A 27,982-nucleotide genomic window follows, 5' to 3' on the forward strand; every position below is an offset into this window, starting at 1 on the left:
CTAGGGGGCAGTGAAGGTGTCCTAGGGAGTGATTCTAACTGTGGGGGGAGGGGCTACGTGTGACACGACACTGATCACCGCTCCCGATTTACAGGGAGCGGTGATCAGTGACACTGTCACTAGGCAGAACGAGGAAATGCTTGTTTACATCAGGATTTCCCCGTTCTTTCTCTCCGTGAGACAATCGCGGGTATCCCCGCAGACATCGAGTCCGCGGGACCCGCGATCACACTCACGGAGCTTGTGGCGGGCGCGCGCCCACAAACCGCTTCTTAAAGGGCAACATACAGGTACATTAGTATGCCTATATGTGCCCTTCTGCCGACGTATATCGGCGTGAGCCGGTCGGCAAGACGGTTAAATATGGTGCAAGAACAGAAAATACCTGTTGATCTGCCAGCAAAGCACTGAGCTTTTTGTTTCAGCTGACAACACAGAGCCTTTAGGCTCCATTCACACCAATGCGCATTTTCATGCTTTTTGCAGAAACACAGGACATTATTACTTTTTCTGCCTTCACCTTTCTATGTTTCTACCCTGCTCTTGGTGCCTCCTGGGATATACTGTACATGCTGCATATCTCAGGTGGCATCGGCTTCAACCCTGCTGCTGGAGGAAGTAGAACCTGCTGGCGCAAAGTCAGGGGGCTGGCTGCCAAAACTCGGAAGAGACATCTGGCTCCTTATGACGTTCAAAGAAAAAATGGTGGCAAGGGACCCGCCGTTGGGCAGCGGAGCGATGGATCACAGACGATCAGTGCTGGGTTCATTGACCGCATGTGTTTATAGTTATGATTGGGGGATGCAGCAATACCAGTGTTTTAGGACCAAGTACGAGTACCGACTATTTGTCTCAAATAATCCAATACCGATACCAATACCTATTTTGCCTTTGGATGCATTTTATTTTTTACTGTTTACTCCGATGTGGTTTGTCATGCAATTTGACAGTTCAGAATCGCGTGACAAGTTGCATTCTGTTGCCGCCAATGAAACCGTTCACATCGTCGCGACTCTGAAAAAGGTTCCTGCACTCATTTTTTTGCCATTCTATTGCAACTTGCATTGACTTCTGTTAAATTAAGTCGCAATTAAATTGGAGTTCCAAATTGCACTGATTTGCAGCTTTGAAGTCGCGCAATTTAAAAGCCGCAGATCGGTGCGATTTGGACCTCCCCAAATTCATTTGAAACCGCAAAAAAGTATCGGTTTATCGGACCACTTGTGAAAATGCTTGGTATCAGAGCAATGCTAGTTAAAATGAAAAGGGCGATGGGAAGATCAAAAGTCATCGAATGTACTGAGAATTTTTGTGCAATTTTTTTTTTTTTATAATGTTCATATGAACGTCTGGTCAAAAGGCTAACTGATATATTTCCTTTTACCTTTTCTGAACACTTGTCAACAGAGACACATTATTATCTTTTTGTTACATAACGTTGATGGCGATTTCTGCTGAGATTCATCCTGACTGCCCTATGACTTAATGGTCTGAAGGCTTTGATTGATGTGGGATAATCTCACGCTAAGCACGTGCACATTTTTCTGCCTTTTAATGTTTATCAATGTGAAAACGATGACTAATGGAGCTCAGCACTTGTTAGGCTGAGACTTGGCTGCTGTGACCAGGTGTAAGAATGACTTCATCACACCTGCAATTGTGAATTGCAAAAATAAAATGTATGATAAATGACATAAAACCAGAGGTCTCTGAGCGAGATCATTCTTAAAGTGACCCCGTCCATGCATCACTCTTCAGAGATCAAAGCAAGTGTGAATGAGCCCTCAGCTTAGGGCAGAACAGGGTGTCATTGTTAGATGGCAAATAAGAGGACATCTTCCAGCCAGCAACAAAACCTCAAAGAGACTCCAACCCCTTCTAGTCTCCTAAAAAAAAAAAAAAAAAAGAAGTGTTTTTTAATATCTCTGTATCCCCGTGCTTCCCACCCTGATGTGGAAAAATGTCCTATAGGACACACCTTCCCCACGCTATATATATAGATATATATAGATATATATATCTATACAGGTATATAGAGATATATATGTATATATATATATATATCTATCTCATTTTTAAAAAAAAAAATTTTCTAGCTGCTATTTTTAGTTAATTTTAATATGCGTGTTTACCTGCAAATATTTAAAAAGCTCTGTTTGAATGGAGTTTGCATGGAGTCTTGCCACGCTCATTTCCATTTATCAGCAGCTATTGAATTGTGTCCATACAAAGCAAATATGAAAGCAAAGAGGTGGCGTGTAGATCCGTGTGAAGGTACATAGAAAGGGAAAGGGTGCTGTCAGAATACTCCGCTGTCATTGCTCCTCCTGAAATCCTAGTTCTCTAGTTGTCATGCTGGTCCAGTGGGTTCCTAAGTCATCTACCTAGAGCAGATATACAGATCAGGGGTTCTGACTTGCTGGGTCTGTGACTTAGAAGGTGATTATATATTAGGGTGCGGACAATTATCGGGGGCCGATATTCACTTTTTTTGAAGAATCAGTATTGGTCACAAACTTACCGATATTGCTTCAAGGGTACCAGGGTGATGCCTGCAGACCCCAAAAAAGCTGGAATGGGCTTTGATTGGGTCTTGGATCTAGTAACCTGGAAGCAATGTCATGACATCGCATCCTAAAGGCGCCATTTTTAGAAAGTATTCAAAAACGCAGATCTTGAATACTTTTAAGTGCAGTGGAGGGGTTTGGGGGTCTTATAGACCCCAGAACCCTCCATAAAGAGTACCTGTCACTGCCTATTACTGTAAACATTCCTTGTGGCAGAAATAAAAATACAAATATATATATATATATACATACATACATACATTTAAAAGGACAGTGTAAAAATAAAAACTTTAAGTGTATGGGCGCCTGATATCGGCCTGAAAGGCAGTCGAAAAGTCGGTATCGGCCCAGAAAAAACAATATCGGTCGACCCCCAATATTTATTTTGGCGCTCTGATTCGTGGCAAGTACGTACCTGCTCCACAATGCACAGTGAGCTACACAAAACAGCAGTAAGACTTATTTGTTTAGTCTGTTGTGGCCCATTCATTTTAAATGGGCTGCTTGATATATCTCCTCAAAACATGGCTCAATGCATGAAAACGGATGTGTTGTAGCGCAGTGTGGTATAGTGTGGATGAGCCCTTACTAGTGAAAAATCGCTGTTGCTCAGTATTTAATAACAGTAAGTTTCCTCATCTTCTTTGTCGGTGTTCCTGTTGCACTAAAATATGAGGAAATCAGTTGCCAAAGAAGTGCGTAGTTTCAACACCTCTAAAGCACACCGGTCCTATAAATGGTATGGTATGGCTTTTGCACAGATCTTCTCTGCTGTTCGGGTGGAGAATTTTGGTTGAATTTCCAGTTCCAGCCAGCAGGAGCTGCTACTCCCTCTTCTCACTAGAGGTGCCACCAAGTGTCCTGTACATAGCAATGACTGACACTTCCATCTACAGTGTACTGCTGAGAATACGCCACTGATAGTCACTGTGTGTGATTGGCGGATAACCGGGGGGATCTGTGTGACCCTGGAAGATAAAAGCTTACAAAATGTTAATCTCCTTAAAGTCTTTGCAGCAGCTTCCTCGAGCCCCCTCATCTACTGCAGCTGTTCACCCTGTAGCAGTGAGCATCTATCTATCTATCTATCTATCTATCTATCTATCTATCTATCTATCTATCTATCTATCTATCTATCTATCTATCTATCTATCTATCTATCTATCTATCTATCTATCTATCTATCTATCTATCTATCTATCTATCTATCTATCTCTCTCTCTATCTCTCTATCTATCTCTCTATCTATCTCTCTATCTATCTCTCTATCTCTCTATCTATCTCTCTATCCCTTTTGGTTTGTTACTCTGTATGTTTATTTCCTATCCACCTCTTTGTTTCTGTATCTCATTTCTATCCATCTGTTTGTTTGCATATTTAGTTATCTTGTATATTTATCTAGTATTTATTTACTTATCAACTGACTCTCTTCCCATCTCTCTGTCTATTCTCATATTTCTTTCTTACAGCTACATTTGTTCTTTCTTTCTTGTCTCTTTCTTTTTTGCTTTCTTGCTTCTTTGTTTCTTGCTTTCCTGATTTTCTTTCTTTCTTTCTTTCTTTCTTTCTTTCTTTCTTTCTTTCTTTCTTTCTTTCTTTCTTTCTTTCTTTCTTTCTTTCTTTCTCTTCTTTCTTTCTTTCTCTTCTTTCTTTCTTTCTCTTCTTTCTTTCTTTCTCTTCTTTCTTTCTTTCTCCTTCTCTTTCTGCTTCTCCTTTTCTCTTTTTTCTTTTTCTCTCCTCTCCTCTTCCTTTTTCTTCCCTTTCCTTTCCGCCACTCCATCCTTTTCCTTTCCGCTATTCCATCCCCTTCCATCATTCCTTTCCGTCATTCCATCCCTTTCCATCTTTCCTTTCCTTTAATTGATCCATCCTTCTTTCGTTTAATTTTTCCTTTGTTTCATCTGTCCGTATCTAGCTTTTATCTAAGATTTTATTTGCAAAGGTTTGTCTTCCCTCCAGCTATTATAACCCAAACTCTTCTCGTCTGATCATATGACACGCTTCCTTTTATCATTTCACTGCCTGGCTCCCTGCAGAATCCTTTGTAGGAACAGTCTGGCCTCCAGGTGACATCCCTGCTCCTTTCCTTGCCGTCCCTTTCTGTTAGGTAGATCAGATTCATAGCTGTCACCTTGGAATGGGAAATATCTGATAGATCAGAATGGTCAGGAAATTATGTTCTTCATGTCGTATTGTGGAAGTCTTGTTGAAAGGTTGGGTTGTTTCTTCAAGTCAATGCAGTTGGTGCAATGTGAGCTGAGTGTTAGTTTTGGATACCACAACAGGTGTTAACAGAACTTTTACATATGTGCACACATAATCAAAGTCTTATTTTTTTAAGTGAAAGAACTATGTGAAAAGTAAAGTAACTGGCAGTAGCCAGAATTTATCTTCTCACAGACCTGCCTAAAGTGACCCAAAAACTGATTGACTGTTAATAGCTTCTATGGTGGCTGGATGATGTTAACTAGGCATGGACCAGTCTGGAAGAACCTAGGGTTAGCTCTATTTTAAGGTTTATACTTGTTATGGTTCTATTGTGTTGGTTAAAGTTTCTGGATTGACTAGGCATACACTTGTTCATGGAGATCTGTTGTGTGTCTAGATTTAGGTTTGTTCTCCTTTGGCAGTCAGTTTAAGATTGGTACCTAACTCCTCCAAGCCATTCTGTTGCCACAGGGGCCAACATTCCCATTCCTCTCTATGACAGATGCCTTTTTAGGTAATGTGCAAAACATGCTGCCTGCAGGACCAAAATGCACTTTATACAATTGCCTACTTGTGAATAGTGCCATTGAATGTTATGGCAAATGTCTCTAACTGCAAGTTTGAGCCAACTGAAGGAATACATTGGTGTCAGTATGCCAAATTTGTATATTTTTTCAAATAACAATTGTATTAATTTTCACAGAAGAAAAAAAAAAGGACAAAAACAAAATGTGAACGTCTAAAGTAGCAATAAAAAAAAAAGAAAGGGACAGTTTCCAATGTTCACAATATACGTTCCATAGTCGATAATGTCATCGTGAGTGAAACATGGAAATAACAACTGCAAATAACATGGTATCAAATGATGCAATACCATTGCTGGAACATTATAACGATATAAAGCAATATATGAAGTCTGATATGACATAAAATAAAGCATGGATAATAAAAGAGATAATATGGAAAGAAAGAAGGAAAAGTAAAGGGTCATCACATTAGCTCCTCCATAGGTTCAAGGCTGGTCCTTAGGGAGGTGCCACAACTCCCAGACGTGGGCTTCCAGTCTATCCCGTATTCTAGTGGTCATTTTCTCCATTAGCTCCACATCTTTGACCCTAGCATACAGGGCATGTGGGGAAGGTGGAGGGGGAGAGTGCCGCTTCCAGTTGAGGGCAATAAGGCAACATGCGGCCATAAGGATATGTCTAAGTAGCTTCTAATAGGTTTTGGCAATTTTCAATGGGGAGAGGCCCAGCAGGAAAAATGTTTGTGTCATAGAGATAGACACCTCAAAGAGGCAGATCAGCAGTTGCTGTGTTGAATGCCAAAATGGGGCTATCAAAGGACAGCTCCAGCAATTGTGGAAAAGGGTGCCTTTATCCCTATGGCAGCGCCAGCATCGATCAGAACTATAGGGAGAGATGATGTGGAGCACCTCCGGTCTCAGGTACCAGAAGTAGAGAATTTTGTAAGCGTTTTCCTTATAGAGAGTACAAAAAGATCTCTTGGCCACCTGAGATTGCCTGCCACGTCTCTATGGGAATTTTAATGTTTACCCTGGGCTGGTATGGAGTAGGCATTAAGTATCCGATAAATATCGGAGATCAGACCCCTTCATGCGGAGCCCCCCAATATAATGTGTTCAAAAGGGGATGGTGTGGAAAATTGCAAATTTGGAGTTATAGTTTGGGCATAATGGTGAATCTGCTGATATCCATAAAACGCCTGGTGAGGTACATCATATTTATCTTGAAGTTCGGGAAATGGCAGCAATTTGTGGCATCTAGGGTCCACCAAGTGTCCAAAATGGAATAAATTCCGTGACGGCCAGGGCAAAAACATCTGATAAGTGAGGCTAGCAGGCAACTTCGGATTGCAGAGGAAGGAGGTCAGCAGCGATATTTCAGATTTAAGTTCATGTTAACATGATAATTTGCATCACAGCAGCCAAAGTGGGGATATAGACAACAATCTACTAGGGTCTACCTCCGCATTCGCATTCCAGAGTAAGCTATTCGGATGTACAGGTGGCAACCATAGTTTTTCAGTTTCTGTCCATTTATTATAAGAGCGTTGGGGAAACCAGGAAACTATCGTGCGTAGTTGAGCCGCTTGGCAATATTTTATAAAGTTGGGGAACGCTAGACCCCCATCATAGCATGACACCATCATTTTTATATTTTTTATTATAGTGTGGGTAAGCTTTTGACTTTGTCGTGAAAGAGCTGGCTGGTTCCTAAAGCCCAACTCCAGAATATTAGCAATGCCCTCTACCCATTCTTTCTTCTCACCCCACTCTAACCACTGGTATAAAAAAACTTTAATGTTAATGTTACTTCTTGGTGTCCTTATCGCTTCCTACAGGTGTGGACACCTTGTATTGGCGGTGGCAAAACTTCCAGAAACCAGGTCCTCTGTCATATGCTCCTGAGGAAGGAGAACTCTTGGGAGTGGAAAGGGGACTGGTGCACAGAAAGATCACCACTATTGGAAAATGCCTGTTACCTAGGGGAGCAAATGAGCTTGGCTTAAAGAGGAAACTGATCCATTACACTGTGGGATGCCTTAAGAAGAGGTGTCTGGAATCAAGACTGAGGGGTCAGGAAACTCATGCATTTTTTCATTGCTCGGAGTTGGGCTTTAAGTAACTGACTGCCTCCTGAATTAGGCTGAAGTTTGTCCCTCTCGTGCCTCCATGGTATTCTTTCTAAACATTTTTACCTGAAAGAAACCCTTGAAATCATTTTCAGGTTTTCGGGAACTTTTGCGAAAACCAGTTGATTGGTGGTCAGTATGAAAAATGCCCCTTTTATTTTGGAGGTCAGTGGGAAGAATGTCCCTCTTATAGTGATGGCCAAATGCCACCCTTACAGACAGCTAAAAAAAAAATAATTGTGTTCATACACCTGGCTCTGTCAAGTAACATCGATGTCGGAACTATACAGGCATAGTCAAACTGGGGGTCGCTCAGTGGTGGCTTGAGGAGCAACCCTTAAGTAACTGTAGGGTTTTACAGAACCCTTCTGATGATGGCTGCTCTATACAATCAGTTATCTGTATTCTGTTCTCAGTTTTTTCCAGCACTTGCACTGGGGTTTCTATCAGAAGGGCAAAGCAAAAATGTAGCCTGTAGCAACCAATCAACTGAGTTGCAGCCATAATTTCCACACTGCTGGTATATATATGGAACTATTTTAGCGCAAAGCAAGCATCTGCCTATTGAGGATATACTGTATGTTGGAGGTCAGTAGGAAGAATGTCCCTCTTACATTGGTGGTCAAAATTCCATCCTTACAGACAGCTAAAAATATCATTGGGTTCATGCACCTGACTCTGTCAAGCAGCATCGATAATGGAACTATGCAGACATAATCAAACTGGAGGTCAGTCAGCAACGGCTTGAGGAGAACCCCTTGAGGAACCCTAGGGTTTCACAGAACCCTGGTTGATGATGGCTGCTCTATAGATTCCATCCTCCATATTCTGTCCTCAGCCTCTTCCAGCACTTGCACTGGGGTTTCTATCAGAAGGACAGGGCACAGCAAAAATGTAGCCTGTAGCAACCAATCAACAACCAATCAGCTGAGTTACAGCCATCATTTCCATGCTTCTGGTCCATAAATTAAAGGAAATATTTTAGAGCACAGCAAGCATCTGTCTATTGAGGATTTATACATCTGTGGGCTGTCTGCCTGGACGGTTACTGAGGACCCTGTCACTGACATGCTGGGCTAAACTCAGACCCATATGTACGTATATAAATTATGTATAATATTGACATTTGCCTGGTTGCTTTGGGCCAGTGAATTTTTTTCCTCCTGTTTATAAGACACCTGTTGTCGTATTCCACGAACACCGTACAGAGAGCCATGGTGTACAATAACCAAAATGGGACATCAGATTTCAGTGTGCATAGCCAATTTCTTCTTGCTTTAGTTTCATGGTTATTTCTGAAACCCAAACCGTCAGGATTCAGCTCTGCCAACAAATCTGGTGCAAACCTTTTTGATTGGATGCTTCAGTCACTTTGATAATTAGGGCTCTTAAAAGATCAAAGGTGTATTAGAACATAGCTGTCATAATTTGAGGGACTGGCTAGATGTGTGGTCTGTGAAGAGTTAACAGAGGAGCACTTTTTAGGAGAAGAAGCAGAACACATCTGAACATCATCACCTTTTTGCTCTCCCCCCCCCCCCCTGCCAGGCTTTCATTATTTCCTAGCCCTTTCATGCCAGCTTCTTCATCTCTCGTTCCTCATTTGCATTTAGTATTTGCATTTATTTTATGTTTTTCTATGATATCGGCAACTCCTTCCCCCTCCTTCCTACCCACACATACTTCCCCCTCTGGTGGTTCCCGTTCCTCCTGCCAGCCCGTTTCCTCTGGTTCACCTGCCCCTCCAGTCTCCCTCCTCTCCCTTCCTCTCATCTCCCCCCCTCCACTCTTTTTTTTTTTTTGTCAAGTGCTCTGACTTACCAATAAGGTTCCTCCATCCTGCTGCTGGGCTGGGGGGGAGCCGGCAATCCAAACTCCAAACTAGGACTTGATACCAGTGCCCGCAAGCTGGCAGACTGGGCAGCCTCTTCTCTCCTTTTACACAAACTCCTACAGCACCTCTCTCCGCCTGACACACCAACACTACAGATGACTTGGCATCATCTCCTAAGCCTGCACAATTCCGCCAACACCTTCCAGCCATATACCGTTATCCAGGACTTGACATGTGCAAGTAGAATCCAGGAGCCAGTCAGCCCAGCCGACAAGACTGGGGGCAGTTTTAGGCAGCCAGGGCATTCTTTGAACACATAAACTGACTGTCTTTTTTTTTTAAACGCCTACCCATAGGCAACCAGCACCTATAGAACTTTAACCTAGTGTGCAAGAACCAGCTTTCACTTTAAGATCCCAAACTTTTCAGCTGCCAATGTAAACCTTGGCTGACAGCAGCATGCACACCAGCCGTTATCTCCCCTTCCTACTTCAGGAAGTATATACAATCTTTTATATATAGATCTTTATGGTTTAACACACTCGTATACCAAAGATTTTTTTTTTTTTTTTTTGCAACTTGCCCGTGAGAAGTAGGGTTTCCCACTGACATTAGTAATATCACCACCACATTCTCTGTTGCATGAACACTTCGTATGACGCAGCGTCAGGTTGTGGGTCGCCGTCCCGCACAGACCAGGGCTTCAAAGTCAGTTTGCACGCCTACACGAGGGCTCTGAGTCGTACTCACCTTTCTATCTGACTTGGTGACATTCATAGCACAGGCACAGGGACGCTGTGACATCGCCTCTGTTCTCACGCTGTGCGACACACACACACTCACACACACACACACACACACACACACACAGCTCACTTCTAACTCAGTCATGCTTTCTTAATACTAATCCTCCTCGTCTCTTCTTGTCCAGTGGATTGCTCCCAGCCTGCAACTGCGCTGAATCCTCTGCCCGACGGCTCAGGTCATTGACTTCATCATTTCTTAAGAGGGCACAAAGGGGTTTTGGGGTAAGGGGTGGGGTGGGGGGGGGGAATGTCAGTATGATTTTTGTGGTTAGAAGTTGTAAAAGTAGGGAGGTGAAGCAATGCATTGCAGCTATCCAGCACAGCTATTGGCCAAGAGAGCATTTAAAAAAAATTTGTAAAATTGCGTGTCTCTGTGTACATGTATAGCCTTGTAGCGTTCTTCTTACGTAGGACGTCTCACCATTCAGCTTGTCTCTGCTTGTCCAACAAGCAAGTTGAATGAAACTCATTTTAAAGTGAATCTGCAGCCATGGAAAGTAAGATCACAGTGTCGGAGAGCAGGATTGTACAGCGTGATAGTTGCCATTTATTTTTTATTCTTTTTAAAGAGTCGTGCTGTTGTTGCAGGGTGATCAGCAGTGGAAAATCTGTTCTGGTGCTTTGTTAGATTCTCTGACTCTGTGGAAGAGAGCTTATAGTTCTGTACTTTTTTATTTATTAGGGAGTACTAATGTATGTGTACCCATTCCCAACACAAAAACGTCCTCCAGATCCATTTCAGATGCCTTTTTGCATGGGCGTTTTTAACACAATTCCGATGCATTTCTGGATGCATCTCAGATGCTTTTTATTTATTACTGGATTCTGGTGCGTTTTTGATGCTTTTTACAGAGTTCCAGTACAGTTCTGTGCAAGAAATAAGCATCAGGTTGTACTTTTTTTTTTTTTCTGGAACTGAAAAGCGCTGCACTTGTGTGAACTATGCCATTGGAACCCATATAACCTACTTTCCATGCATTTTTGATACAGAAAAAAAGCACTGCACTGCATTTAGTGTGAACCCTGAACATTAGATATTCCTGGTCGAAAGTTCCTGCATAAAAAACACGAGGATTGGCTGTATAGTAAATGTGTATATGTGCATACACATACATAAAAATTGTTGTTTTGTTAAGAAGGTGTGATGTACGCATGTAAAATACTGACCAGTAGATTTTTTTTTTTTCCTTTCTATTTAGTAATTTATACTCAGCGTAAAGCCTCATACACACTATTAGATTTTCTGCAGATTTTTGTCTTCAGATTTACCAAAACCATGTAGTGCAAGGGCCTGCCTGATTGCATACAAATTGAAACTCTGAAGGTATGACCTCATATTATATGGTTTTGGTAAATCTGAAGACAAAAATCTGCAGAAAGTCTAATGCCCCGTACACACGGTCGGACATTGATCGGACATTCCGACAACAAAATCCATGGATTTTTTCCGACGGATGTTGGCTCAAACTTGTCTTGCATACACACGGTCACACAAAGTTGTCAGAAAATCTGATCGTTCTGAACGCGGTGACGTAAAACACATACGTCGGGACTATAAACGTGGCAATAGCCAATAGCTTTTGTCTCTTAATTTATTCTGAGCATGCGTGGCACTTTGTCCGTCGGATTTGTCTACACACGATCGGAATTTAAAGGATCGGATTTTGTTGTCGGAAAATTCGATAGCCTGCTCTCAAACTTTGTGTGTCAGAAATTCCGATGGAAAAAGTCCAATGGAGCCCACACACGGTCGGAATTTCCGACAACAAGCTCCGATCGCACATATTCCGCCGGAAAGTCAGACCGTGTTTACGGGGCATTATAGTGTGTATGGGGCTTTAGACCCCATAAACACTATTAGATTTTCTTCAGATTTACCAAAACCATATAATATGAGGTCAAACCTGTAATGCCGTGTACACATGAGCGGACTTTCGATGTACTGAACCCCGAAGGACTTTTTGATGGACTTTCGGTGGAGTTCTGACGGAGTTCCGACGCAACGGACTTGCCTTCACACGGTCCCACCAAAGTCCGACTGATTCGAACGTGATGACGTACGGCCGGACTAGGGTTAGGAAGTTCATAGCCAGTAGCCAATAGCTGTCCTTGCGTTGTTGTTCGTCCGTCGGACTAGCATACAGACAAACTGATTTTTTCGACCAGCCTCGAGTCTGTCAGAAAGATTTGAAACTTGTTCTATTTGTAAAGTCCGTCTGATTTTTCGACAGCAAAGGTCCGATGAAGCCCACACACGATCGAATTGTCCTGCGGATTCATTCCGTCGGACCTTTGCTGTCGAAAAGTCCGGTCGTGTGTACGCGGCATAAGAGTTTCAATTTGTATGCAATTAGGCGGGCCCTTGTACTACATCGTTTTGCTAAATCTGAAGACAAAAATCTGCAGAAAATCTAATAGTGTGTACAGGCTAAGTAAAAACAATTGGCTGCATTTAGTCAAGTAAAAAAAAAAAAAAAAAACTGAATACCTAAAAATGTAGCATTTTTGACATCACTATGCAAGAGGTCCTTGCAGGTATTTATATAGCACCAACTATTTATGCAGTGCCTTACATATTGTACATTCACATCAGTCCCTGCCCTCAAGGAGCTTACAATCTAATGACCCTATCTTAAATGGAGCCAATTTAGAAAGGAGCCAGTTATCATACCAGCATGTCTTTGGAGTGTGGGAGGAAACCAGAGTACCCGGAGGAAAAGCGCACAAGCACAGGGAAGACATGCAAACTCCATGCGGATAGTGTCCTGACTAGGATTTGAATCAGTCCCGCTAACCACTACGCTGTGCTGCTAAGTGTACTTGGGTCTAAAGGTAAAGGTGGTGGTCGTCGGAGAGATTGTAGTGTCATGCTACAATGAAAATCTGGAAGGTGAAAAGCAGAGTGTAACCATGTTACTTCAGAGCTACTACATGTTGAAATGCTGGTTTTATTTTACCCCTCAATGGTCGGTCCACCCAAAAGTGATATTTCCATTATAGTATTAGTCTGGCTGGCTTAGTGGCTCCTCCAGCTTCTTTGGTCCCTTGGGGACCTCATGGGTGAGATCTCTCTCTGCCACAGTTCCTGGCCCAGATCCCGCTCATCTCTGAGTGTTCTCACTCCTCTTGCTGCAGTAAAATATATCTAGTAGGGAACGTTGGACTTCTATGGAATGGCAGCTGCAGATGTGGAAAGCTGGGTTATAAACTTCACATATCTGGATTCAATCTTCAATCTCTGAGAGTTGTGTGAAACTGTTACTCCAGGCCATTATTAAAAAAAAAACCCAAAAAACAAAAAAAAAAAAACAAACAAATGCAGCTCTGCGTTAGTTAATACATCAAAAAATTTTATTTTAGTATTATTTTTTTTCTTTTATAGCAGTGTAAGTACAGTACATGATATTGACCTAGAATCAACCTCTTGCAGTCTCCTGTGCAGCAGAACTCAGACAAGTAGATAGGGAAGCTGCACAAGGAGCGTGCTGATAGGAGGAGAAAGCAGAGTAAACCTCCAGCAATTATCAAATGCTTTTTTTTTTTTTTGTCTTCTTTTTTTTTTAATCAGTAATAGGCAGAGAGTAGGAACCCCATAACAACTCAACAAATGCCATTTTTTTCAACATTTAATAAAATGGAAGGGGGCTGTTGATTGGTTGTCTTGGGATACTGCAGATGGTATATTGCTTTTTGAATTTAGAGCTACTTTTTTTTTATCTTAGTAGAGCATAGAGCAGTGTTCCCGTAGTGGCGGTCTTCGTTACCTCTCTCTATCTCAGCTTACAATGCAAATTTTATAGAGTGTGCTTTTGTTCTCTGAAGGTCTGATTCAATGCCTGCTTGTATTTATAACTTCGCTTACCTATGTGTATTTGAATATGTTTTGTACTTTGTGTTGTAATAAAACAGTAATTTAGGTATATAATAGTTTTATCCTTTTGTTTTGTTTTGTTACTGTTTAACCAGAACTATTTCTTAGCAAGCAGAAATTGGGATTTGTTCCTTTGCTCTTGTAAAAAGTCGTCCCTGTAAAGCCCAAGTTAAGTTGGCATTGCCAGTTATAGGAACACAGTTGGCATTGTCAATACGGCTCTGGAGCCACTGCATAAGCATGTACGGATTCTGGGCTGAGCGTCTGTGTTTGTTTCTGTCTGGCTGTACACCCATTGAATATGGTCCAGGGGTGAATTGTTTCTTTCTGTAAGAACTGTATAAAAAAGAAATATAAGCAGGTCAGGTCCCATAGTCTACTGCAGCTTTTCTCAACTAGGGTGCTGTGCAACCTTGGGGTTACTCCAGAGGTTTCTAGGGGTTCCTGGAGCAAGAGCAATTTCTGCTTTCCAGATAACCACTGACACCAATGGTATTTTCAGCCATATGTAAGGGGGTATTCTTCCCACTGACCACCAATGTAAGGAGCATTCTTCACACTGACCACCAATGTAAGGAGCATTCTTCTTATTGGCCACCAATGTAAGGAGCATTCTTCACATTGACCACCAATGTAAGGAGCATTCTTCTTATTGGCCACTGATGTAAGGAGAATTCTTCCCACTGGTCACCAATGTAAGGAGCATTCTTCCCACTGATCATCAATGTAAGGAGCATTCTTCACATTGACCACCAATGTAAGGAGCATTCTTCCCACTGATCATCAATGTAAGGAGCATTCTTCTTATTGGCCACCAATGTAAGGAGCATTCTTCACATTGACCACCAATGTAAGGAGCATTCTTCTTATTGGCCACCGATGTAAGGAGAATTCTTCCCACTGGTCACCAATGTAAGGAGCATTCTTCTCACTGATCACCAATGTAAGGAGCATTCTTCCCACTGATCATCAATGTAAGGAGCATTCTTCCCATTGATCACCAATGTAAATAGCATTCTTCTTATTGGCCACCAATGTAAGGAGCATTCTTCTTATTGGCCACCAATGTAAGGAGCATTCTTCCCACTGGTCGCCAATGTAAGGAGCATTCTTCCCACTGGTCGCCAATGTAAGGAGCATTCTTCCCACTGGTCGCCAATGTAAGGAGCATTCTTCCCACTGGTCGCCAATGTAAGAAGCATTCTTCCCACTGGTCGCCAATGTAAGGAGCATTCTTCTTATTGGTCACCAATGTAAGGAGCATTCTTCTTATTGGTCACCAATGTAAGGAGCATTCTTCCCACTAGCCACCAATGTAAGGAGCATTCTTCCCACTGGTCGCCAATGTAAGGAGTATTCTTCTTATTGGTCCCCAATGTAAGGAGCATTCTTATCACCAATGTAAGGAGTTTTCTTCCCACTGACTACCTATGTAAGGAATATTTTTCCCACTGACCACCAAAGAGCATTTTCCCCTGACCACCAGTGTAAGGAATATTCTTCCTACTGACCACCAATGTAAGGAGTAATATTCCTATTGGCCACCAAAGTAAGGAAACATTTGTCACACTGACTGCCACTGTAAAGAGCATTCTTCCCACTGATCACCAATGTAATGAGGCCCTTCTCCACTGACCACCAATCTAAGACTAGCTATATACGCTTTGTTTAAACAGCGTGGATGAAGGAATCTTCACTGACAACTATTGTATTCAGGAAGCTGCTAACACGTATGGCTGCCTGAATGCCCAAACAGTGACTGCATCTGATATATTAGCAACTGTTCAGCTGAATGTTCCATGAGCTGTAGATATAATAATTGTAAGCAGGGGTTCCCTGAGACCTCAAAGGCTGGTCTGCTAGATAGTAAGGGTGACCAACAGAATGTCTTTTGGATTATTGACTCCACCACCATGGGTTCTTCAGCATTCTGGGAAAAAGAGACCTTCAGTGGCCGAGTTATTTCATGCTGTTTTGTGGTTGAGTTTTCGTGCATGCCAATGCATTTTAAACCCAATGTTTGCCATACCATTTTATGATTCCAGTGGGGAAGACTTATACCTTCTGTAATTTTTATTTATTGCTGTGTCGCCACTGAGAAGATTCCCTCCCACTTCCTGTCTTGGTGACCACACAGGAAGTGAAGACATCTCGCCAGCTAGGTAACAGATGACCATAAAGAAACGGGTTCCCACCCATCCCAGCTTTAGTTCTTTAGAAAAAAAAATGTTTTATTGCTGTCTATTCCGCTATGGTTACAGAAATGGCAATACAAAAACCCCACCTAGATGCTAACCTTTCCTCACTCTGTCCAAAACTAAACAAAACATTTTGGCTGGAGTTCTTATTGAAAGTAAAGCTGTCACAAACTTGGAAAATTAAAACTGAGCATTTGAAATAGAAAAAAACTGTAACCCAAAGTAACCCCTAGTGAAAACCACGTCTGGATGATCAGAGATATAGGCGGCTGAAGTTATATATGCTAATCTTGGCTTCCTGTAAAACGCGTTGCCGTTTATGTGATTTCGCCTTGATTTGCCTTTTGCTCCTGTTAGTCTTCAAGGCTGCTCAGCATACAATGTATTAAAGGGCCACTAAAAAGGTTCAGGAGGTGGGAGAGGCGAGCTTAACTTCTAACGAAATGGTTGAAATTTGTATGGAAATGTAACTCCCTAGATCTGTGGATCTTCTGTACTTATGGCTTTGACATGGAGTTTAGAAATTGGTTTAAAGGAGAACTCTGCTAAGTACTGTTTGTATCCATTTGGATCAAATAAAATGTTCCCATTGTACTTGACCAGGGGTCTCCAAACTTTCTAAACAAAGGGCCAGTTTGTTGCCCTTCAGACTTTAGGAGGGGCAGCATAAGTGGGAATTTTCCTGGCATCAGTGGGAGTAAACATCTGAAATTGGGGGGGGGGGGGGGGGGGGGTGGTGCCCCGTTGCTGGTATCATAGGGAGGAATAGTGTCCCATTATTGGTGTCAGTAGTGGAACCGGTGCCCTATTGTTGTCAGATAGCAGAATAGTGTCTAGTATCAGTGGATGGATAAAGGCAAGGAAAGGGCTACATTTGGAGATCACTGTACTAGACAATGCCACAGCTGAGTAGGTCTAAATTAAAGTGGACCTTCACCCTAAATAAACTCCTTCTTTCAGAAAGAACATTTCTTCTTGAGTAAGCCATGATGATAGGCGTGCAGACACAGATGCTCTAATTGACTCCCTGGGGGCTTAAAGTGGAACTATGGTGTATTTTCACTAAGGCTGCTTTCACACCGAATCGCTTTGCAGGCGCTAAAGTGCTAAATATAGCACCTGCGAAGCGCTCTGAAAGAGACGCTCGATTCACTCCAATGTGAAAGCCCCGAGGACTTTCACACTGGAGCAGTGCGCTTGCAAGGCGGTCAAAAAAGTCCTGCAAGCCGCATCTTTGCAGCGCTATAGGAGCGGTGTATTTAGCGATCCTAAAGCTCCCCCTTCCCCCTGAAAACAATGGGGCAGCGCTGCAAACGCGCCAGCAAAGCGTCGCTGCAATTTTTTATGTAGATTTCATGTTATTATTTGCTTGCTGTCTATCTTTTTTTTTTTTTATTATGGACCTTTTTTGATTACTGACCTGTAAATGCTATCGGTCACCTGTATATTAGGGAATGGGGCTATCATACCTGCTTAAGGCCCCTTTTTTCTCAGTTGGGGATCTATGCAGTGACCCCCCTACTGAGCTCAGCGGAGTGACCGGATGACAGGTCTGTGTCCGCTCAGCATAAGCAGACACAGCCTTCTCTGCTCTATGGGCAGTCAGATGTAAACATACCGGCTGTCCATTTAACACCCGACTGCCCTCCGATATGATCCGGCCAGACGGAGGGGAACGGATCTCCTTCTGTTTGTTTTTGCCTGATTGGATCAGAGGTATTTGGGTGTAAAAGGACACAAGTCCGTTTACATCTGCTGCTCCATAGTGGAGAATGAAGGGTCTGTTTAGGTTGGCCTGAAAAACGGACAGGCACACCCAATTGGATCTCTAGTGTAAGAAGAGCTTAAAGGGGAAAAAAATGTCTGAGCATACTTTCTTTGTTATTTTCAGAGCTAAAAATATTTTAAAATATTTTGTTCCAGTTGGGTAAATATGGAAAATTTACATATAAATTGTTTGTTTTGATTTTCTGCCAGTGAGGGAGCTTCTGGCTCATTTTCACTTATTTACCAGACTTACCTTAGCTGCTTTGCTGAAATAAAAGCATTTTTGCAAAGCTCATAACATATTTTTAGATAGACCCAACCCTCCCCCTTCCTACCTGCTTTTTTTTTTATACGGAGCCATATTGAGATCCGATTTGAGAGAGGGAGTCTAAAAGCAAACAGCTCCTGCTATGCTTGCTATTTAGAAAACCTAAAAAGCAATCCACGGTTATGGATTTATGTAATATTTAATGTTTCTTTGGTAAAAGGTCAACTCTTGGCTTGGCCCCCTAGTGCTCCTCGCTCCCCCTGGGGTACCTCCCGCTATATGATTTGCTTTTTTGTTTTATTTTTTGTGCCCAAAAGATTTTCTACTAAGAGTGCAAAGTGTTCTGCCAAGCAAGAGGTAGCAATGCCCCACATGCAATTTTATACTAAACTTTTTGTTTGATTGGAGTTCTTCTTTAGCATGTAACTAGTGTCAAGACTGAAGTGCTTTCATAAAGGAAGCAGCTTTTTTTTAAAAATTGGATATTCATGATCTTGCTAGTGCAGAAGCGTGACCTTTACTCTGCGGCGTGGGAGGGGTGGGGGGTTCTATAGTGGTTGAACTATCAGCAGAAGTATTGTGAGCTGGAACAGCATGAAACTTAGCTGTCTTGTGGTTCTGTGTCATTCCAGGCAATGCACCTGTGCTATTAATAGCAATGAGCGTATCTCAGATCACTTCCCTATAAATAGTTGTGTTTGTTTTTGCTCATGGCGGGTTAACTAACCCCTCTCGCGTTCTTCAATACAAGCCGTCTTTTCGTGTCTGCGCCTAGGCGTAGAGTTACTCTGTCTTCTATCAGGGTAATGGCATCAGTGAAACACTATCTTTTTCCCTGATAGCTGACACTGTATACATTAGATAAGGAAGCCCAGACAAAACTATCATGGGAGGAAAGTGACGGCAGACAAAGACTTGCCATAGATGGGGCATACGACCTCTCAAGTGCTACGGGTGGGGGGAGACATCTACCGATCCTTGAAGACTTTACTTGATCCTAGAACCCACCACTGTACACCTACTACAGATTCAAGTGGTACACACGTGGTCAACAACAATTTGAAGACACTCTTGGAGAAAATGACTCCAGAGGTTTTCATCCCCCCTCAATGTTATACCCTTAAGTGGTCTGATTGATGGATCACACCATTTATGGTCAGTCTTAAAGTATAACTAAAGGCAAAACGTTTTTGTTTTGGATAGAGTGGAGAGGGATTAGAGCCCCTGTCAATTTTTATTGCTGTCTGTTCCCCCGTTAAGGAGATCTATTTTTCCTGTTTACCATTATCATTGAAAGTGAAGGAAACCCCCAAATTTTGTGTTGTCCCTAGAAAAGTAATAGATGGAAAATCTTCCAATGGGGACACTAGTTCTGGTGAACTGGGGGTCCCCAAGAAATTCCTTTTAATTTGCAGAGATTTCCTCTCACTTCCTGTTTGGCTATGGGACAGGAAGTGAAGCGAAATCTCCGCAATGGCGAAAAAAAAAAATCTGATGGGTTATAACCCTCCCTTACGCTATCCAAAATGAACAAAAAAGGTTTTTTTCCCATAGTTCTAATCTAGGGCTACTTTCACACTGGGACGTTGGGGGCGTCGGCGGTAAAAATAGCAGCACTTTACCGTTGTTTTTGCGGCCTCTAACGGGGCACTTTTAACCACCGCTAACGGCCGAAAAATGGTTTAATGTGCCCGCAAAGTGCCGATGTAGCGGCGCTTTGCCGGCACTTCGACGGCCCTGCCCATTGATTTCAATAGGCAGGGGTGATTTTGGAGCGGTGTATACACCGCTTCTACAGCGCCTCAAAGATGTGGCTTGCAGGACTTTTTTTGGCATCCTGCCAGTGCCAGCGGACTGCTCCAGTGTGAAAGCACTCGGGCTTTCAGACTGGAGTGAGAGGAGAGGCTCTTTACTGGCGCTATGCAGGCGCTATTTTTAGCGCTATAGCGCCTGTAAAGCGCCTCAGTGTGAAAGCAGCCTAAAATTACATTTTTGTCTGGAATTCCTCCTAAAAATAGCAGTGCGCTTCCTGGTATATGGCTGTGCCCAGCCACTTTTGTCCTTGGAGACTCATAGCTGTGTATCTGCAGTAGCAGGGTACACATGGACCGAAAGTCAGCTAGTCCAGCAAGGCCGTGTGTACCGATGTCTGTTCAACAGAAGCCAGTCTGGCTTCTGTTGAATGGTCCTGCTGGAAAACCAGCATTCAATCAGCGCTTGCAGTCAATGGAGATTCCCCCGCTGTCAGAATACAGTAGAACAGTGGGAGAAATCCCTACATCGTTTGTGTTGATGCGGGGATCTGTCTGTTTTTTTTTTTTTTTTTTTTTGGTTTAACCTGCTGGATGAGTGAAAAAAACCTCAATGTGTATACCCTGCTTAAGAGAGCCCCAATAGAATTTCATTTAATTCGGCTGTAGTTACTGGCACAATCATTTGCAATACAAGCACTACCACTTCGGAATAACTTCTCCTACCAGCGGTAAAGCTTCTATACAGGAACACATTTTTTAGTTCAGTTAGATACTATAGGCTTAGCCCTGATGAAGGTGGATCGCTGGCCCCCAAACGCATTGGATGCCTTTTGTTTCCCTTACTTGTGTTATTATTGAGGAACCCTGGACTCTAATGTGACACTTGACTCTTTAACACTAGCAGACTGCTAGTCTCACAGGCGGGGTGTGAGATTTAGTGATGTCACTGCTGTTCTGCTCACTGTTCTTGCTGGAGGGAAAGCTGTATCTGAGGATCTGCAGTGCAAGGTGCTGTTCTACCAAGATTTCCTCCTGTGGAAAAAAATCAGCTGCAGGGAGACCACAGACAATACTGGTGACTAGTTCCTTTCTCTCTGTTGATTGTTTTTGGCCACAACCTCCATAGTTCAGGTCCTCTCTAAAGAGGAACTTCACCTGAGCACGGAAAAATTAAAAGTCAGTAGATACAAGTACTGTAGCTACTGCGTTTCAAGGAAACACATTGGTTTGTCATGTTTTTTGGAGTTGTCTTCGAGACGTGCAAAGAGAGATCACACAATTACTTAGAAGTATAAAATATATTAAAAATAATGACAGATAAAGAAAATATGGCAAGAATACTTAACTAAAGATGCTGTTTCGCCATGGAGTCCTTCCAATTATAATTGGCATGGCACAGGTGACCACAGACGCTTGCCTAATGGCAGCTCTGTTACGAGACTAACCTATTCCAGTTTGGGCTGGGGTATTTAGACTTGTCTACAAAGAATAGGCAACCCCCAAGCCAACTTCCTTTGCAATATGACCCCGCAAGGACTTGGTCAGTTTACAATCACACATTCCTTTGGTATGAGTCATCCAAAGTAATCAGGAAACCAGGATATTAGAGGCTTTCTTAGATGTTTGTGAGGCAAACATTAATAGAGAATATGAAATATACGGTTTCCTCATTACACATACTTACCAGTCCATTAAGCCCATTGCTGTCTTCCACGCAGCTGATGCTTCTCAGGGTTTCTGATTTTCTGTGCCACCATCTTGGATCTATTTTGGGAGTCGGCTATAACTTCCTGATCATTTGCATCTGATGCCCTACTGCATATGTGTGAGTTCTAGATTGCAGGGAGACTGGTTTGGTTCCAGGAGGTTCTGTAACCTCCTGGATGTGTAATGATACCCCTTGAGGCTGCAGGTGAAGGGTTGGGTGATGGTGGGGATGGCGGAATGAGTGGACATCATCCTTATAAATTATGTTTATAGTTGAATTGTTCTGAGCACTCAAAACCCTAAGAGGGGTTGATGTACCATTTGAGATTTGAGGGACATCATCCTTGCCAAGGCAGGAATGAGAAAGAGGGAGCTAGCGCCACCATAAAAAAGGTACTCACTTCCTGGAAAAAATGCAATTGTGTATGAGGCTGGCGAAAAAGAACAGGAGGATGATGAGTGTAATTTTTGGGTGAATGTCTGCTTTTTTTTTTTTTATTACCCCCTAAAAAAAAAAACAAAAAAAAAAAAAAAACCGAAGGCCTTCAATGTTCATAAACATAAGCACTCTATTTTCCTTTACATTAGGTTAAATTTGCTAGGCATGAAGCTGTTAACTGACCACCTCTCGCAGGCTCTATCTGGACACGCCTTGTCAGTGCCCGGTGTCAAACATTTTCAACTTGCAGCAGTTTGATTTGCGACTTTTAAAAACTGGATGACACAATGTTTTAATGAAATTCCAGCTTTTGACGTCACCAGCTGGGAATAATGGAGGGTAATCAAGTAGCCCTGAACAAATGCAGATGTTGCAAATGCAAATCTGTGCAAAGGCCCCCTCTGATGAGACCTTTATGTGCCGCACAATGGAGCGCACACAGGAAGTGCATGTTACCGGCGGTTTCCTATTCATTCTTTGCGCGGAGAGGACCTTTTAACCCATGTCCTTTTCGGCTGTTCTGGGCTGCAATCCAAAATGGTTTTAGGAAGGAGGCTGGGAACAACCCTGCAAAAAAGGACAGAGAATTTCCACTTGTAGAAGACAGGCACCGTACACGTGTTTTAGGGATCCAGGGCAGCGTCTTTTCATGCTTACAGCTAGTTTTGACAGTTAACGGTTGGGAAAGGTCAACGCTTAGCCTTGTTATTTAGCCCATACAAAGCTATGGGCAATCATGGTATAATTGATGCATTGTGTACATCCAGCTGCCAGCCCGCAGTGCTGATTCCTGATATCTGCTGAATATAATCCCTCCACTCTTCTGCCAGCATCCAGGATTTGGGTTGAAAACACCTCCCATCCAGCTGTTCTACTTAGAATACAGATCTGGCCACAGGCGGCACCTGAGTGCACAGCTTCCACATGTCCTGATCGGAGATGGATAATTGGATATTTTGATGAGATAGGTGTGAACATCTTTTTTTATGATATGCCAAGCCACCTGCTTTTGTTGGTTGAAATCAGGATTTTAACCACTTGCTTACTGGGCACTTAAACCCCCTCCTGCCCAGACCAATTTGCAGCTTTCAGCGCTGGCGCAATTTTAATGACAATTGCCCGGTCATACAACACTGTACCCAAATGAAATTTTTATCATTTTTTTCCCACAAATAGAGCTTTCTTTTGGTGGTATTTAATCACAGCTGGGGTTTTTATTTTTTGCTAAACAAACAAAAAAAAGGTGAAAAATGGTGGGGTGGCACTGATAGGGTGGCACTGATAGATGGCACTGATAGGTGACACTGATGGGCACTGGTAGGTGACACTGATGGGCAGCACTGTTGATGAGGCACTGATTGTGGGCACTGATGGGTGGCACTGTGGGCGCAACTGTGGACACTGGTAGGTGGCGCTATTGGGCACGGGTAGGCGGCACTGTTGTGTACTGCTAGGTGGCACTGGCAGGTGGCACACATGAGCTGGCGGAAGCTCTCCTTGATCGGGACCGATTGTCCCTCTCACAGCCGCCGGTGATCGGCTTTTTTTTTTCTCCTCACGCTGTCAGCGCAAGGAGAAAAAATAGCTGATTACCGGCTCTGTTTACATCACGTGATCAGCTGTCATTGGCTGACAGCTGATCACGTGGTAAGGGGTCAGGATCAATCCCTTACTCCGATCTGTGATCGGCTGAGTCTCATAGACTCGATGATCACAGATTGAGCCTCCCGCGCCCTGTAGGGGGCGTGCAAACCGCTCGAGCACAGGATGTCGTCAATAGACGTACACCTGGCAAAGTTGGTCTGCGCTGTAGCCGTCATTCGGCTTTAGTGCGGATCTGAACAAGTTAAAGTAAACTCGTCACAAGGGAAATAAGAGGGCCAAAAGTGTCCTGAAAATGTTTTTTGCCTGGCTGTCATATTCATCCAGTGACTTTTTTAAAACTTTTTTGAGACGCTAAATGAAACAGGCTTGCAGATCAGTTCTGAACTCTGACATAATTTATTGAAGCCAGATGGTAAGCATTTTCATAAGGTCGGCAATTTTCAGCCACCTTAACCACTTGACCCGTGGAAGGTTTTACCCCCTTCATGACTAGAGCATTTTTTGCTATTTAACACTGGCAATTGCGCAGTTATGCAATACTTTTGAACAGAGAAGAGAAAGGTTCCCTCAAGGTGGCGTTTTTAGGCAGCAATAATAGAATCAATGATGTATGAAAAAATAGCCATATTTATTTAAAAGAAAGTGGTATCATATAAAAATAAAAGAGAAATGAGCTCCAGCAGGAAGTACTTTCAAACTGATAGATTAAACATACATTTGTAGACATAATTCCATAACAACATTAACCAACAAATGTCGAAAGTAGGAATGTGAGACTGACGCGTTTCAACCCTTACATCAAGGGTCATCTTCAGAGGTTCAGTCCGGCAATGTATGTCCAGCAAGGAAAAAAGACCTCCTACATGGAGATCTTTTTAAAAACTGCTTTCTTTCTTCCCCCAAGGGGTCCCGAACCCAGACCCAGCAGGTATCGAGGCATGTATGAGGCTGCACTGGACTGTCCTATATGATCAGGCTGTAGTTTGCAGCCTAACCCGGGATTGGCTGCGAGCTATGTCAGGTTCCGTGGATCAGTGTCCAGTAAGAGACGACCAGTAATGCAGGAGCTGCATAGCCTGTGAAGCCACAGCCAGGCGCCCACAGTTACAATGCTGGCACCGCAGAGAGGAGGGGGAGATGAGCGGGGCTTCGTACGCCTGCATCGCTGGACCCTGGGACAGGTAAGTGTCTGATTATTAAAAGTCAGCAGCTGCAGTATTTGTAGCTGCTGACTTTTTTCTTTTTTTTTTTTTTTTTTTTTTTTTTTTTTTTTTTAAGCAGAACTCTGCTTTAAGTGGTTTGTTTGAAAGGTATAGTCTACAAACTATGGTATATATTCTGGTATATATGCAGCTATAGAAGCTATACTGATAATGGCGGTGATCAGTGACTTATAGTGTGACTGTGATAAGGTGGCGGGTAATCTGGCGCTACCTGACCCTTGCTGGGAGCTACACTGCCATTAATAGTGACACTAATATAGTGATTAGTGATGATACTGTACACTGACACTGTAATAATTACACTGGCTGGGAAGGGGTTAACATCTAGGGGCATTCCGTGTGTCTAACAATGTGTAATGTTTGCTGGTTTTACTTTACTTTATTATTTATTTTACTTTATTATGTGTTTTTTCTCCCTGCAAAAGAAACAGCCAATGTAAACATAGAACTCTGTGCTGTGATTCGCCACAGCCGATCAGCTGACTGCAGCCAAAATCTTTGACTGAAATGAAATCGGCTGCCAAACTTGTGCTGTGTCCAATTACCGCACGAGTTGGCAGGTGGCGCGTGCATGCGAACCCCAACAAAAAAGGCCACAACGTCCAGGTACGTTGTCTGGCCTGGAGCTGAAGCCCAACCGCAGTACAACTACTGTGGGCAGATGGGAAGTAGTTAAAGTGGAAGTCCACAATATTTTCCTCTCCTTCAACGGTCCGAGGTCCGCGCCAGCATCTTCTACGTGGCTTCTATCTAGGTGCTGGGCTGTGGCCGTCTTGGTTGTGCGGAAGTTTAGTGATCCTGGCACGCAGGATCTGTGCTGTAATGTAAACAGTGACAGTAAACAGACAGGTAGGTTTGTTTTATTGCAGAAGAGACATTCCGTGGCTCTTCTGCAATAAATAGCCTGCCTGCTTGCAGTTTTTTATTTGGTGACTTAAAGTGTTCCTAAACCCACAACAGTCAAATCAGTCTGTATATGTAGCATAGCATGCTTGTTATACTCACTGTGGAACCTAAGGGGTTAATCCTCCGCATTGTGTAGAAAGGCTGTTTGATCCTGCCTTCTCTGATCCTCTCCTTCTTCCACTGTCCCCAAACTATCCCCTGATAGAACAGAGCCTTGTGGGCACTCTGCACATGCTCAGTTTGTTGTGTATTGCTAGAAAGTTTTTTGTTTTTGTTTTTGTTTTTTTGAGAGAGTGCATGTGATCAGCACAGGGCCAATCAGCACTGCCCAGACAGAGGGTCAGGGGTGATGCAGCCTCATAGGACAGTCAGGGGACAATGAAAACTCCTCCTACAAGCTTTAACCATACACTGGTAGAAGTCGCAAGACTGCTATATACTGCTGATGAGAAAAGGTATTTAGCAGTTTATATTTACTAAATAAATGCATTTCCGTGTGGGAGACCAGATATAGTGACTGCAGGCTTCTGGGTTTAGTAACACTTTTTTTAAATGTATTTTTTATTGGTTTAGTAACACTTTAAGTTCCACTTTAATTCCTTGGTTTGCTTTACAGGAAATTTGTCATGAAGCAAAATACCTGGGAGAGTTGTTACAGATGGCAGCTGTCACTGACAAACACATACTAGGGCCGGCTTAGACAGGAGCCAATTAACCTACCAGCATGTCTTTGGAGTGTGGGAGAAAACTGGAGTACCAGAATAATTTTTGAGTAATTGATTTGAATACTTTTTTCACAAAAATAAAATGCACAGGGACCTGTTATGTGCAAATGAAAAAGATGGATCAGCTGTGCTTCTCATGGCGTCTTGTACATGTGATATTAATTTCAGTATGTTTCATTGGGTGCAGCTCTCTCTCTCTCTCTTTCACTCGTTCCCTTTAAAGGTCAATCTAGCTAATAGAGTTCTTTCTTTGAGCCTGTTCTCCATCCTCGTTTGGTGTCCCGCTTGTAGCATAGTCTTCCTTCTCCTATGTCTTGGCTCCTTGCTGTGGGTACATCATGGGGGGTTATACTAGTTATTACCATATGAAAAGATCCTTATTAATATATACATAACTAAATGAAAAAAGTTCCCTCTGACGCTGCTTACTCACCTACATCAAAGACCACAATGCCGCTGTTGACACTCGAGAATGAGCAGCAGTAAATACTTACCGGCTGCTTTTTTTGTTTGTATTGCTAATAATATTAAACAGCAATTCCAGGAAACAAAATAAAGAGGCACTGTCACTATCAAAATAAAGAGACACTGGCCTTCTAATAGCTCACCTCCCCAGCAAGTTATATTATCCAATCTGTGTCCTCTCCATTGGAGCCCCTGCACTGTTAATCGGAAGTGGACTTCCATATATAGGGGGGCATGTGACCTGCCTCATGTGACAGTGCTCCAGCCTGAACATCCAATCACAATGTATGAACACTGGAGGGTGGGTGACATCATCCACCCAGATAACCTCCAGTATCGGGGCTTACCCAAGTGGATGATGTCATTGCCCCCATGTCATAGTGTTCGAGGCTAGTCAGGGTTGCCATGGATCAGACACGCCACATTCCACTACAGCGGTTCACTCCTTTCCTTCTTGGGGCACATGTAAGTCATGATTAGGTTACTTTTCGTTTTGATAGCTAGTTTTTTCTCTTCTCGTTTGTTTTACTTTCATGCAAAACGGTACTGTCTCCGCAGTCTGTTACAAACTTTCACACCTGATTTTACCATGTTTGGAGTGTGACTACATTCTCACTCCAATTTTTGTTATTTGCAAGATGTTCTATCTGCAATATTCTTCTTATTAGTTAGAGATTAACCCCCTCCTCTTTCGTACTTTTTCTACTTTTTTATTTATTATTCATTATTTTTCATTCTTTTATTTTATTTTTTACCTATTACTCCTCATTTTTCATAATTTTTTTTTTATTTTTTATATATTTCATTTTTATTTTCATATTTATTTTTATTTTCATATTTAATTTATTTTATTTTTTATTTTATTTTATTTTATTATTATTATTATTATATTTTTTATTTTTATTTTTCCACCCACCAGGACTGACATAGCGATCATGCATTTTTTCATTCTAGGTAGTATTTTATGGCGCATTATTTGGCTTA

General features: G+C 42.5%; 1 protein-coding gene across 6 annotated transcripts in view; it reads left to right on the top strand.

Moving 5' to 3' along the window:
* DGKZ (diacylglycerol kinase zeta) overlaps positions 1–27,982 on the top strand; it is a 337,944-nt gene that overhangs the window by 139,571 nt on the left and 170,391 nt on the right. For 2 of the 6 annotated variants that reach the window (XR_012236493.1, XM_073604282.1), the window contains exon 1: positions 9,841–10,246. The exons of 3 other annotated variants lie outside the window; for them this stretch is intronic. The gene's annotated coding sequence lies outside the window, so the exon portion shown is untranslated. Of the gene's footprint in view, positions 1–9,840; positions 10,247–27,982 lie in introns of those variants that run through there. One more of the 6 variants, XM_073604283.1, reaches the window with a different exon arrangement.

Source organism: Aquarana catesbeiana, linkage group LG11, assembly GCF_042186555.1.
Source record: "Aquarana catesbeiana isolate 2022-GZ linkage group LG11, ASM4218655v1, whole genome shotgun sequence".
Lineage (NCBI taxonomy): Eukaryota > Metazoa > Chordata > Amphibia > Anura > Ranidae > Aquarana > Aquarana catesbeiana.